Source organism: Carcharhinus amblyrhynchos, chromosome 9, assembly GCF_965287045.1.
Source record: "Carcharhinus amblyrhynchos chromosome 9, sCarAmb.v2.hapA, whole genome shotgun sequence".
Classification (NCBI taxonomy): domain Eukaryota; kingdom Metazoa; phylum Chordata; class Chondrichthyes; order Carcharhiniformes; family Carcharhinidae; genus Carcharhinus; species Carcharhinus amblyrhynchos.
The window spans coordinates 111506466-111519914 of record NC_137332.1 but is presented as its reverse complement, the minus strand read 5'-3'; positions in this window follow the sequence as shown (position 1 = coordinate 111519914).

The following is a 13449-nucleotide window of genomic DNA, read 5'->3' as shown; positions in this document are numbered from 1 at the left end:
ACTCTGTGTGGAGTTTGCACGTTCTTCCTGTGTTTGCGTGGGTTTCCTCCGGGTGCTCCAGTTTCCTTGCACGCTCCACACAGGGTAGGTGGATCGACCGCACTAAATTGTCCCTTAGTTCGTTATTTGCTAGTGTCACAAGTAGGTTTACATTCACGCTGCAATGAAGTTACTGTGAAAATCCCCTAGTTGCCACACTCTGGCGCCTGTTCGGGCACACTGAGGGAAAATTGAGCAATGTTTCCTATATTACACTTTTTATAAAATGTCATTGAGTGTAAAAAGTTTCAGAATGGGAAAGTCAGTATGTAATACAAATCTTTCTATCTTTCCACCATGAGACTTAAGTTTAAAATCATACAATCAGCACAGTGCAGAAACAGGCCATTCAGCCCATCAAGTATGCACCAAGTCCCTCTCCTCCAGCCTATCCCCATAATCCAGCACATTTACTATGGCTAATCCATCCAATCCACACATGTTTAGAGTGTGGGAGGAAAGCAGAGCTCCCAGAAGAAATAGAGAGACAAGGGGAGAATGTGCAAACTCCACGCAGACAGTGACTTGAATACAGTCCCTGGCACTGTGAGGCAGCAGTACAAACCACTGTGCCACTCACTCCACTTCAAACTGTTGCTCCACAAACACTTACAAAGTGACCATTCGCAAGTCTGCAGAATCTGAATTCTGAATTCAGGATTTAGTATGTTGCAAATTGTTAATCTCGTTGTGGTGGGTTACTACAATAATTGCAGAAAATAGTCTGCTGATTAGGTACAGAAGTCTTCTGAAGCAGAAGCGAGATGGAGATAGAATATGGAAATGCCTTGATAGAGTGGACGTAGGGAAGATGTCTTCATATGTAGGAGAGACGAGGATCCGAGGGCACAGCCTCAGAGTAAAGGGGCAATCAATCCTTTAAAACTGAGACGAGGAGGAATTTCTTCAGAGGGTGGTGAATCTGTGGAATTTATTGCCACAGAGGGCTATGGAGGCCAGGTCACTGAATGTATTCAATATAGAGATAGATAGGTTCTTAATTGATAAGGCGAACTAAGGTAATGGGGAAAAGGTCCCACAGGACAGCATGGTGGCACAGTGGTTAGCACCACTGCTCCATAGAAACAGGGACCTGGTTTCAATTCCAGCCTCGGGTCACTGTCTGTGTGGAGCTTGCACATTCTCCCCGTGTCTGCGTGGGTTTCCTCCGGGTGCTCCAGTTTCCTCCCACAGTCCGAAGACATGCGGGTTAGATGGATTGGCCCTGCTAAATTGCCCCTTTGTGACAGGGGGACTAGCTAGGGTAAATACATGGGGCAACGGGGATGGGTGGGATTGTGGGGGGAGGGAGAGGGGGGAGGATGTGGGGGGAGGGAGAGGGGGGAGGGGAAGGGGAAGGGCGAGGGGGACGGGGACAGCGGGGGGAGAGTGGGGAGGGCAGAGGAGGGGGAGGGGAAGGGGAAGGGGAAAAGGGGGGAAGGGGGAAGAGAACATAAGAAATAGGAGCAGGAGTAGGCCATCTGGCCCTTCGAGCCTGCCCCGCCATTCAATAAGATCATGGCTGATCTGTCGTGGCTCAGTTCCACATTCCTGCCCTCTCCCCATAACCCTTAATCCCCTCTCTTATCAAAACCCATCAACCCCATCAGAGGGGGTGAGGCGGAAGGGGAGGGGAGAAGGGGTAAGGGGAGGGAGGAAGGGAAGGGGGGAAGGGGAAGGGTAGGGAGAAGAGGGTGGGAAGAGGGGGAGGGGAGGGGAAGGGAAGGGGGAAGAGGGGTGTTAGGAGGGGGAAGAGGGGGAGGGGGTGTTAATGAGGAGGGGGAGAGAGGGGGAAAGGGAATGGGGGGGATGAAGTGTAGAGGGGGAGGGCTGTGTTGGGGGGAGGGGACCAGGCCGGCGGGGGAGGTGGCGGGCGGGCGGAGGAGGAGTTCGTGGCCAAAAGAAGAGGAGGCGGGGTCAGAGTGATCGGCACCGCCGCACAGCCAATCGCCGAACGTCATCGCCCTGATCCGCCACCTGATTGGACCTCCTTTCATCCCGCCCTGTCCGCCTTGCTAGTGACCGACAGCCAGTACAGCCAATCGAGACTGAACCTCCTTCAGGAACAATCCAATCACAGCGCGTATTTCCCCCACAACCGGCTTCCGATTGGATCAGCTTTTCTCCCGCCCCCTATTGTCCTCTGACCGACAGCCCTTTTAACCAATCGCGGGCTCACACCCTTCAGTAGCGCACCAGTCAGTGAGCGCCACCCCGTCTGACCCAAGTGACTGGGCCCCGCCTCCACCGGGAATAGTGATTGACACCCTCCTCAGCCAATCAAAGCTACGCTCTGCCCTCTCCGCGGGCTTCAGTCCCCAGAACCGGTGTCTGATTGGGTTAGAGGCAGGCGGGTCCACGTTCTGTCCCGCCCTCTATTGTCTCCTGATCGACAGGCGTTTCAATGTAGTGTTGCAGTCAGAGTTACAATGTAGAGAAAGATCTAAGTCTGAGGTAGGTCCATTCAAAAGTCTGATGGCTGTAGGGAAGAAGCTGTTTTTGAGTCAGTTGGTACATGACCTCAGACTTTTGTACCATTTTCCTGATGGTAGAAGGTGGAAGAGAGAATATCTGCAGTGTCTGGGATCCTTAATTATGCTGGCCGCTTTACCAAGGCAGCAGGAAGTGTAGACCGAGTCAGTGGATGGGAGCCTGGTTTGCATGATGGACTGGACTACATTCATGACCCTGGTCCTTGTGCATGAGTCGCAAAAACCCAGCCTGCAGGTGCAGCAGGTGGTCAGGAAGGCGAATGGGATGCTGGCCTTCATCGCGAGGGAGATTGAATATAAAAGTAGGGAGGTCTTGCTGCGGCCGTATAGGGCATTGGTGAGGCCGCAGCTGGAGTACTGTGTGCAGTTTTGGTCGCCGCACTTACGCAAGGATATTTTGGCCTTGGAGGGAGTGCAGAGGAGGTTTACTAGGCTGATGCCGGAGTTGAGGGGGTTGAGCTATGAGGAGAGGCTGAATAAACTAGGCTTGTACTCGTTAGAGTTTAGAAGAATGAGGGGAGATCTCATTGAGACGTATAAGATGATGAATGGGATGGATAGGATAGAGGTGGAGAGACTCTTCCCGCTCAAAAAAGACAGTAGGACTAGGGGGCACAGCCTCAAGATAAAAGGGGGGTGGTTTAGAATGGAGTTGAGGAGGAACTTTTTCACTCAAAGGGTGGTGAATCTCTGGAATTCTCTGCCCGTTGAAGTGGTGGAGGCTGCCTCGTTAAATATTTTTAAGACGCGGGTTGATGGGTTTTTGATAAGAGAGGGGATTAAGGGTTACGGGGAGAGGGCGGGAATGTGGAACTGAACCACGACAGATCAGCCATGATCTTATTGAATGGCAGGGCAGGCTCGAAGGGCTAGTTGGCCTACTCCTGCTCCTATTTCTTATGTTCTTATGTTCTTATGAGTTTCTTGTGTCCTTGGACAGAGTAGGAGTCATTCCAGAAAGAATGCTTTCTATGGTGTATCTGTAAAATCTGGTGAGAGTCGTAGCAGACATGCCAAATTCCCTTCATCTTCTGAGAAAGTAGAGGCGTTGTTGGGCTTTCTTAACTGTAGTGTCGGCATGGGAGGGACCAGGGCAGGTTGTTGGTGATCTGGACACCCAAACACTTGAAGCTTTCAATCATTTCTACTTCGTCCCTGTTGATTCTCTACTACACTTCCTGAAGTTGACGACTATCTCTTTTGTTGACACTGAGGGAGAGATTAGGTGGCATGGTAGCACAGTGGTTAGCACTGCTGCCTCATGGCGCCAGGGACCTGGGTTTGATTCCCGGTTTGGGTCACTGTCTGTGTGGAGTTTGCACGTTCTCCCCGTGTCTACGTGGGTTCCCCCCCCCTCCCCCGGGGTGCCCTGGGTTTTCCCACATTCCAAAGATGTGTGGGTTAGGTGGATTGGCCATGCCCCTTAGCGTACGGGGTCTAGCTAGGGTAGGTGTAGGGGGTTGCGGGGAAAGGGCCTGGGTGGAGTTGTGCTCTGTGCAGACTTGATGGGCTGAATGGCCTCCTTCTGCACTGTAGGATTTTATGATTCTGTGATTATTGTTGCCACACCAAGGAGGTGAGCTCTGATCGAGTGGATTGACTCACTGCAGTGGGAGAGTTCCACACATCTTCCCTTCAATTCATTTGCAACTTTTCATGCATCCTTTCACACGCCAGTGCCAAACCAATGCCCGCTATTGCCGGTGTTGCTGCTTCTTCCCCATTGTCCAGTGGAGCTCGGGGTCACTTACAGAGATTCTGAGTGAAGGCATTGTGGAAGGTCCAGGCGTTCGCCCATTCATTCGAGAGAGAGCTGAGAGGGTTGTTATCACAGGGCTGCCAAGGCTCGCATCTTATTTCAGACGGAGATGTCTCTGCCACAAGCATTTCTGGTCCCCTTCACTTTGATAGCATTGTCGGGCTTGTTCGCCGTCAGTCCAGGAAACAAGGTCACTCTGCCAGTGTTTCCAGACTAGCAGGGTTTTAATGATGTTTCCCTGCTTCTGGAGTTGCGCAAGCACGTTAAACTTGGCCAAGTTTCAGCGCTAACTCCTTAAAGTCTTCGAGCATCTGCACCATTTTACAATAAGACCCACAGCAGCCTGTTCCTCAGGTTGACATGCCAAACATTCAGAACATTCTGGCCTTTCTACCAGTTGGCATCTCATTTCTCACCTCCATATTTTGTTCTGTGTCTTCACCCACCATTAACGAACACCAAAGGAAAGTACAGCGCAGCAACAGGCCCTTCGGCCCTCCACACCCGCGCTCATCATGATGTCCTAACCAAACTAAAAACAAAACCTTCTGCCCTTACTCAGTCCGTATCCCTCTATTCCCCCCCCTCCAGTCATGTACCCATCCAGATGTCTCTTAAATCTTGCTAATATGCCTACTTCCACCACCTCCACTGGGTTCCAGGCACCCATTACTCTCTGCATGAAAAAGCTTGAAGCTTTCGACCATTTCTACTTTGTCTCCGTTGATGGAGACAGGGGCACGTGCTCCACTACACCTCCTGAAGTCGATGACAATCTCCTTTGTTTTGTCGAGGGAGAGATTGGGCGGCACGGTGGCACAGTGGTTAGCACTACTGCCTCATGGCTCCAGGTACCTGGGTTCGATTCCTGGCTCGGGTCGCTGTCTGTCTGGAGTCTGCACATTCTCCCCGTGTCTGTGCGGGTTTCCTCCGGGTGCTCCGGTTTCCTCATTTTGTTGACACTGAGGGAGAGATTATTGTCGCCACACCAGTTCACTAGATTCTCGATCTCATTCCTGTACTCTGCCTCGTACATAAGAACATAAGAAATAGGAGCAGGAGTAGGCCATCTAGCCCTTCGAGCCTGCCCTGCCATTCAATAAGATCATGGCTGATCTGTCGTGGCTCAGTTCCACTTTCCCGCCCTCTCCCCATAACCCTTAATCCCCTCGCTTATCAAAAACCCATCAACCCGCATCTTAAAAATATTTAGCGAGGCAGCCTCCACCACTTCAACGGGCAGAGAATTCCAGAGATTCACCACCCTTTGAGTGAAGAAGTTCCTCCTCAACTCCGTTCTAAACCACCCCCCCTTTATCTTGAGGCTGTGCCCCCTAGTCCTACTGTCCTTTCTGGGCGGGAAGAGTCTCTCCACCTCTATCCTATCCATCCCTTTCATCATCTTATACATCTCAATGAGATCTCCTCTCATTCTTCTAAACTCTAGCGAGTACAAGCCTAGTTTATTCAGCCTCTCCTCATAGCTCAACCCCCTCAACTCCGGTATCAGCCTAGTAAACCTCCTCTGCACTCCCTCCAAGGCCAAAATATCCTTGCGTAAGTGCGGCGACCAAAACTGCACACACTACTCCAGCTGTGGCCTCACCAATGCCCTACACAGCTGCAGCAAGACCTCCCTACTTTTATATTCAATCCCCCTCGCTATGAAGGCCAGCATCCCATTCGCCTTCCTGACCACCTGCTGCACCTGCAGGCTGGGTTTTAGAGACTCATGCACAAGGACCCCGAGGTCCCTCTGCACCGTCGCCTGCTGCAGTTTTTCACCACATAAGTAATAGTCCTTCCTACCATTATTCCTACCAAAGTGGACCACCTCGCACTTGCCAACATTAAATTCCATTTGCCAGTTCCCGGCCCATTCGCCCAGCGATCCGGCCCACTACAGTGGTGTTGTCAGCAAACTTGAAAATCAAGTTGGAGGGGAATTTGGCCACACAGTCATAGGTGTAAATGTCTAAAATGTGTAAAAGTTCCATCACAAAAATCTTGGTTTTCTAACAGTGGGAGACAGAAGTTACATTTTGTTTCTGTTGACCTATGTAATTGGAGAGAGAGGCAGATGTAAGGAGGTAAGGTGTGGACCCACAGTGATACAGTAAGGCTGTGTTAAAATGTTGTTCCCTTCATTTACGGGACATGGATGTTGTTGGCTAGACCAGCGCTTATGGCCCATCCCTTAAGAAGGTGGTGGTGAGCCACCTTCTTGAACCCTGTCCTGTAGCGTAGTGCTGTTAGGGAGAGAGTTCCAGGATTTTGACCTGGCCATGGCGAAGGAACGGCTGATATTTTTCCAAGTCAGGGTGGTGAATGTCTTGGAGGCGAACCTCCATGTGGTGGTGTTTCCGTGTGTCTGCTGCCTTTGTCCTTCTAGATGCCAATGGTCGGGGATTTGGATGGTACTGTCTAAAGACCATTGATTCCTGCAGCGCATCTTGTAGATGGCACACACGGCTGCCGCTGTGCATTGGTGATGGAGGGAGTGAATATTTGTGGATGGGGTGCTAATTAGGCGGGCTACTTTTTTTTTCATTCACCCATGGGACATGCGCGTTGCAGGCTAGGCCGGCATTTATTGCCCATCCCTAGTCACCCTTGAACTGAGTGGCTTGCTAGGCCATTTCAGAGAGCATTTGAGAGTCACATGTAGGCCGGACCAGGTACGGAGGCAGATTTCCTTCCCCAGAGGACATTAGTGAACCAGATGGCTTTTTCCGACAATGGTTTCACGGTCATCTGAAGAATCTTAATCCCAGATATTTTTTATTGAATTCAAATTCCACCACCTGTCGTGGCGGGATTCGAACCCAGGTTCCCAGAACATTAGCCAAGTGCCTGGATTAATAGTCTAGCGATAATATCATTAGGCCATTGCCTCCCACCTGGATGGTGTTGAGTTTCTTGGAGCTGTACTCACTCAGGCAAGTGCCTGACTTGTGCCTTGTAGATGGTGGACAGGCTTTGGAGAGCCAGGAGGTGAGTTACTTGCCGCTGGCTTCCTAGCCTTTGACCTGCTCTGGTAGCCACAGTATTTATGTGGCCAGTCCTGTTCAGCTTCTGGACAATGGTGACCCCCAGGATGTTGATAGTGGGGGATTCAGCGATGGTAATGCCTTTGAATGTCACGGGATGATGGTTAGTTTGTCTCTTATTAGAGACGTCATTGCCTGGCACTTGTATGACACGAGTATTACTTGTCAGCCCAAGTGTTAATTTTATCCAGGTCTTGCTGCATTTGGAGATGGGCTGCTTCAGTATCTGAGGAGTGGTGAACACTACTGAACATTGTGCAAATCACCAGCAAACATCCCCACTCCTGACCTTATGATGGAGGGGAGGTCATTGATGAAGCAGCTGAAGATGGTTGAGTTTAGGACACTAACCCTGAGGAACTCCTGCAGTGATGTCCTGCGACTGAGATGATTGACCTCCAACCACCACAACCATTGTCCTTTGTGCCAGGAATGACCCCAACCGGCAGAGAGTTCTCCCATTGATTCCAGTTTTGCCAGGGCCCCTTGAGTCAAATGTTGCCTTGATGTCAAGGGCAGTCATTCTCACCTCACCCTCTGGTATTTAGTTCATGTTTGAACCAAGGCTGTAATGAGATCATGAGGTGAGTGACCCTGGTGGAACCCAAACTGAGAGTCCGTGAGCTGATTATTGTTAGCGCTATGGATGACCCCTTCCATCACTTTACTGATGATCGAGAGTAGACTAATGGGGTAATTGGCCGGGTTAGATTTGACCTGTTTCTTGCGAATAGGGCTTACCTGGGCACATTACCAGGTTGATGACAGTGTGGCGTCTACCGTATCAAGCAGAGCTCAAGGACGTTATTAACCACTATACAGCTGAGAGTAAGAACCTGTTCTCAAAAGATAACTTGCTTCCACGGGAATCAGTCAAGAGATCCTCCTCTGAATTGCTATATTTTTAGGGAAAAAAATATATTTCAATGTACTTTGTGGCTTTCAGGTTTGATGTTCATGGATGCTTTGGAAAAGAATGTGTCGGAATGGAAGGGTTAGGAACATGTTGTTAGGTCACTGTTCATAATTATTAAGGCATTGAAGTACTTTGGTGGATCACATAATCATAAATAATGGAATCGTAGGGAGAGGTTGGTGAACGTGAGTAACTGTGTTTTCTGAAGCCAACCATGCTTGTATCTCCTAATGTACTATAGGGTTAGTATGCATGAAGTTTCAAGTTTTTAAGTGTCCAGATCACCAACAACCTGTCCTAGTCCCCCCCCCGCCATGCCGATGCTATAGATAAGAAAACCCCCACCAACGCCTCTACTTTCTTGGAAGACTAAGGAAATTTGGCATGTCAGCTACAACCCTCACCACCTTTAACAGTTGGATCATAGAAAGCATTCTTCCTGGTTGTATCACAGCTTGGTATGGCTCCTGCTCTGTCCAAGAAATTACAAAGGGCCATGAACATTGCCCAGTCCATCACGCAAACCAGCCTCCCATCCATTGACTCCATCTACACTTCGCGCTGCTTCAGAAAAGCAGCCAGCATAATTAAGGACCCCACGCACCCCAGACATTCTCTCTTCCGCCATCTTCCATTGGCAAACAGATATAAAAGTGAGATGTCACATACCAACCAGCTCAAGGACAGCTTCTTCCCTGCTGCTGTCAGACTTTAGGATGGACCTACCTTGCATTAAGTTGATTTTCTCTACACCAGCGGTCTCCAAACTCCAATCTGGATGCAGCTCACTGCCGCCCGGATGTGGCCCACGGGCCTAGTTTGGAGACCCCTGCTCTACACCCTAGCTATGACTGTAATACTACATTCTGCATTCTCTACTTTCCTTCTCTATGAACGGTATGCTTGTCTGTATAGTGCCCAAGAAACAATACTTTTTACTGTATATTAATACGTGTGAGATTAATAAATTAACTCAAAATGAATGTACAGGTCAAAGTTCGAATGTTGTTAAGAATTTGGAGAAGTTAATGAACTGATCTTGAGATGAAAACAATGTAATAGTCAAGAAACAAGATTAGCAGGCGTCTAGAGGAAGGATGAGATGGAATTTACCCAGCAACAAGATTAGCATCTAACCCGCACATCTTTGCATCAGGGCAGGAAACCAGAGGAAACCCACATGGAGAAAGTGCAAACTCGACACACACACACACACACACACACACACAGTAACCCAAGGCTGGAACCGAACCTGGGTCCACTGGCTTTGTGAGGCAGCGGTGCTAACCACTATGCCACCCTATAAATCTCATGTAAATCCTGCATGGCACTTTTTCCTCCATTTCCCTTTTGTAATATGGAGACCAGAAACATACATAGTATTCTAACTAAAGATTGATACGTGTTTGACATCATTTCCCTGCTTTTCAATTCTATTTCTGCAGGAACTTTTGCAGTGCAGTCTTATTCACCTGCTTTTGGTAAGCTTTGAGTGCACAAGGCTAAATCCCCTTCACTCCTCTCTGTCCCTTCCAGACCTTTATTCCACCCACCAAAGTTGACCATATTTACCTATGGTGAAATTCATTGGCCATTTATACACACCTACTTTATCTCTGACAAACAGAGGCTGTACTTTGACACAGTCTGCCTGTGCTTTGATAAGCCACAATCAGATACAGAGGAGAGCAGTAAACACGTGTGAGCACAAAACAACAGGAGACTGAGGAGGCCATTCGGCCCCCTTCTAGCCTGCTCCACCAGTCTGATATCTTTGGTGAGGTCACAGCTAGACTGATGTGTGCAGTTCTGGTCACCATGTTGTAATGTGGGTATGCTGGCGTTGGACTGGCGTAAACACAGTAAAAAGTCTGACAACACCAAGTTTTAGTCCATCCGATTTATTTGATAATAGACTCACAAGCTTTCGAGGGGACTGCCTCTTCGTCAGGTGAATGGAGAGTTTTGGCCTCGGACAGAGCATATAAAGCACAGGCAGTTTAGAGATTACTGATTAGAATGCGAATCCTTACACCTAACCTGCTGTTCAAGACCTGAAGTGGCTGACAACAGAGACTGATAGCCAAGTTCCGCACACATGAGGACGGTCTCAACAGGGATCTTGGGTTCATGTCGCACTATCTGTAACCCCCGTGACTTGCCTGGGTTTGCAAAACCTCACTCACTGTGCTGTCTGGAGACAATACACATCTCTTTAACCTGTGATCAGTGCTCCTTCCACTCACATTGTCAGCCACTTCAGGTCTTGAACAGCAGGTTAGGTGTAAGGATTCGCATTCTAATCAGTAATCTCTAAACTGTCTGTGCTTTATATGCTCTGTCCGAGGCCAGAACTCTCCATTCACCTGACAAAGAGGGAAACCTCGAAAGCTTGTGAGTCTATTATCAAATAAATCGGCTGGACTAAAACCTGGTGTTGTCAGACTTTTTACTGTGTTGTAGACAGGATATGATTGCGCTGGAGGGAGGGTGCAGAGGAGATTCACCAGGATGCTGCCTGGGGTGGAAAATTTAAGTTATGAAGAGAGGTTGGGTCAGCTTGGGTTGCTCGCATTGGAGCAGAGAAGACTGAGGGGGGACCTGATCGAGGTGTACAAGATTTTGAGGGGCATGGACAGAGTGGATAGGGAGCGGCAGTTCCCATGGAATGAAGGGTCAGTCATGAGGGGGCATAGGTTCGAGGTGAGGGGTAGGAGGTTTAGGGGGGATGTGTGGAAAATCTTTTACCCAGAGGTTGGTGAGGGTCTGGAATGCACTGCCTGGGAGTGGGGGTAGAGGCGGGTTGCCTGGTATCCTTTAAAAAGTATTTGGATGAGCACATCATTACATTCAGAGCTATGGGCCAAGTGCTGGCATGTGGGATTAGGTGGGAAGTCAGATGTTTCTCGGGTGTTGGCGTAGCCCCGGTGGGCCGAAGGGCCTCTACTACACTGTATGATTCTATAATAAGAGCACAGCCAATCAGTCCGGTTTTCGAAGTCCACATTCCCAAACTCTCCTCCCCCACATCCCCATCCCCACCGCCCCCCCCAACCTTTGATACCATCGGGAAGCAAGAATCTATCTACTTCCACTTTAAGAAATGTTCAGTGACCCCCCTCCCGCCCCCCCACACGACACCCCGCACCCACACAGTCCCCACCCCCTCCCCCAGGCCCCTGAGTGGGGATGGTGAACAATAAGTCATCCCAGTACCAATTCACTGCGATTCCATGTGAACTGGGACTGTTGTCTTGAAGCCACAGAAGGCTAGGGGAAGACTTTGGAAGGTGGATTCCAATAGAGTCATTGAGTGCAGTCCCAGAATTCAGTTACAGCGCGGAAAGGAGGCCATTCAGCCCACGGTGCCTGTGCTAGCTCCCTGCCAAAGCAAACCCAGCTATTTAGGCTCCCTGTACCCTTTCCCAGTAGCCCTGCACAGATAAATGTTCTCATTGCTTCCTGATCTAACTCCCCTTTGAAAACATCTGACCGCCACGCTCTTAGGTAACGCAATTTTTATAGATGCGCCATAGAAAGCATCCTTTCCAGTTGTATCACAGCTTGGTATGACTCCCACTCTGTCCAAGACTGCAAGAAACTACAAATGGATCATGAACGAAGCCCAGTCCATCACACAAACCAGCCTCCCACCCACTGACTCTGTCTACACTTCCTACTGCCTCGGAAAAGCAGCCAGCATAATCAAGGAACCCACAGATCCCGGACATTCTCTCTTCCACCTTCTTCCGTCGGGAAAAAGATTCAAAAGGCTGAGGTCACGGACTAATCAACTCAAGAACAGCTTCTTCCCTGCTGCCATCAGGCTTTTGAATGGACCTACCGTATATTAAGTTGATCTTTCTCTACACCTTAGCTATGACTGAAACATTACATTGACATTATGCACCCTCTCTTTCTTTCCTGTGTAATCTATGAATGGTATGTATTATCTGTACGGGCAGCGTGATGGTACAGTTGTTAGCCTCGCAATGCCAGGGACCCGAGGTTACTGGGATGGGATGATTGTTGTCAGTGCAGGCTCAATGGACCGAATGGCCTCCTTTTGCAATCTATGATTCTGATACCAGAACCAAGAGTTCCTAACTATTTAACTGTATAGCATGCAAAAAACAATACTTTTCACTCTATCCCAACACATGTGACAATAATAAATCAAACCAAACTTGAAACAAAAGCAGAAAATGCTGGAGAATCTCAGCGGGTCTGAAAGCATCGGTGGAGAGAGAACAGAGCTAACGTTTCGAGTCTGGATGAGCCTTTGTCACGCTGGCTCCATTCTCTCTCCACAGACGCTATCAGACCTGCTGAGATTTCCCAGCATCCTATTTAGGGTGGCAGGGTAACACAGCGGTTAGCACTGCTGCCTCACAGCGCCAGAGACCTGGGTTCGATCCCCGGCTTGGGTCACTGTCTGTGCGGAGTCTGCACATTCTCCCCGTGTCTGCGTGGGTTTCCTCCGGGCGCTCCGGTTTCCTCCCACAGTCCGAAAGACGTGCCGGTTAGATTGTGCTAAATTCTCCCTCAGCGTACCCGAACAGGCACCAGAGTGTGGCGACTCGGGGATTTTCATAGTGACTTCATTGCAGTGTTAACGTAAGCCTACTTGTGACACTAAGAAACGCGCTCTAAATCTTCCAGCGTCTGCAGTATTTTGCTTTGAAATCAGACTTGAGAATGTTGCAGCAACTTCCACAGGGGAAATGGAAACTTTAACCATCAATTTAAACTTTTGAAAGATACAATATAGCAGGGGTGGGGTTTGCGCAATTTGGGGACAGTGGTTTCAGAATGACACAACTCACCTCTGCCCTCCTGGGCAGAAGTATCATTTCTCTCTCTGACCTCTCATTGATTGTAAACACCAGGGCGAGGTTCGGTTCGCAGCTCAGAGCGTGTCACAGTGCAGAGGTTTTTGTTCAGGCTGCTCCTGACTCGGGGAAAGTGAAACTTAACGCCAGGAGCTCCCCGTTCGCTCGCCCAACCTGTCTTCAGAGCTGCAGTAATTATTCAGAAGGCACTGAGGCAGCCAGCCTCCAAATTCTGGCGTCGCTTTAGATCGTGTAAATCTTTCACTAAAGATTTTCTAGCAGTCCCTTCGAGCCCACTGTCCTGTGTCCTCCCCGCCCCAACACCTTAGGGCTGGGGACAGCACCATGGGCTGCTGCTGGA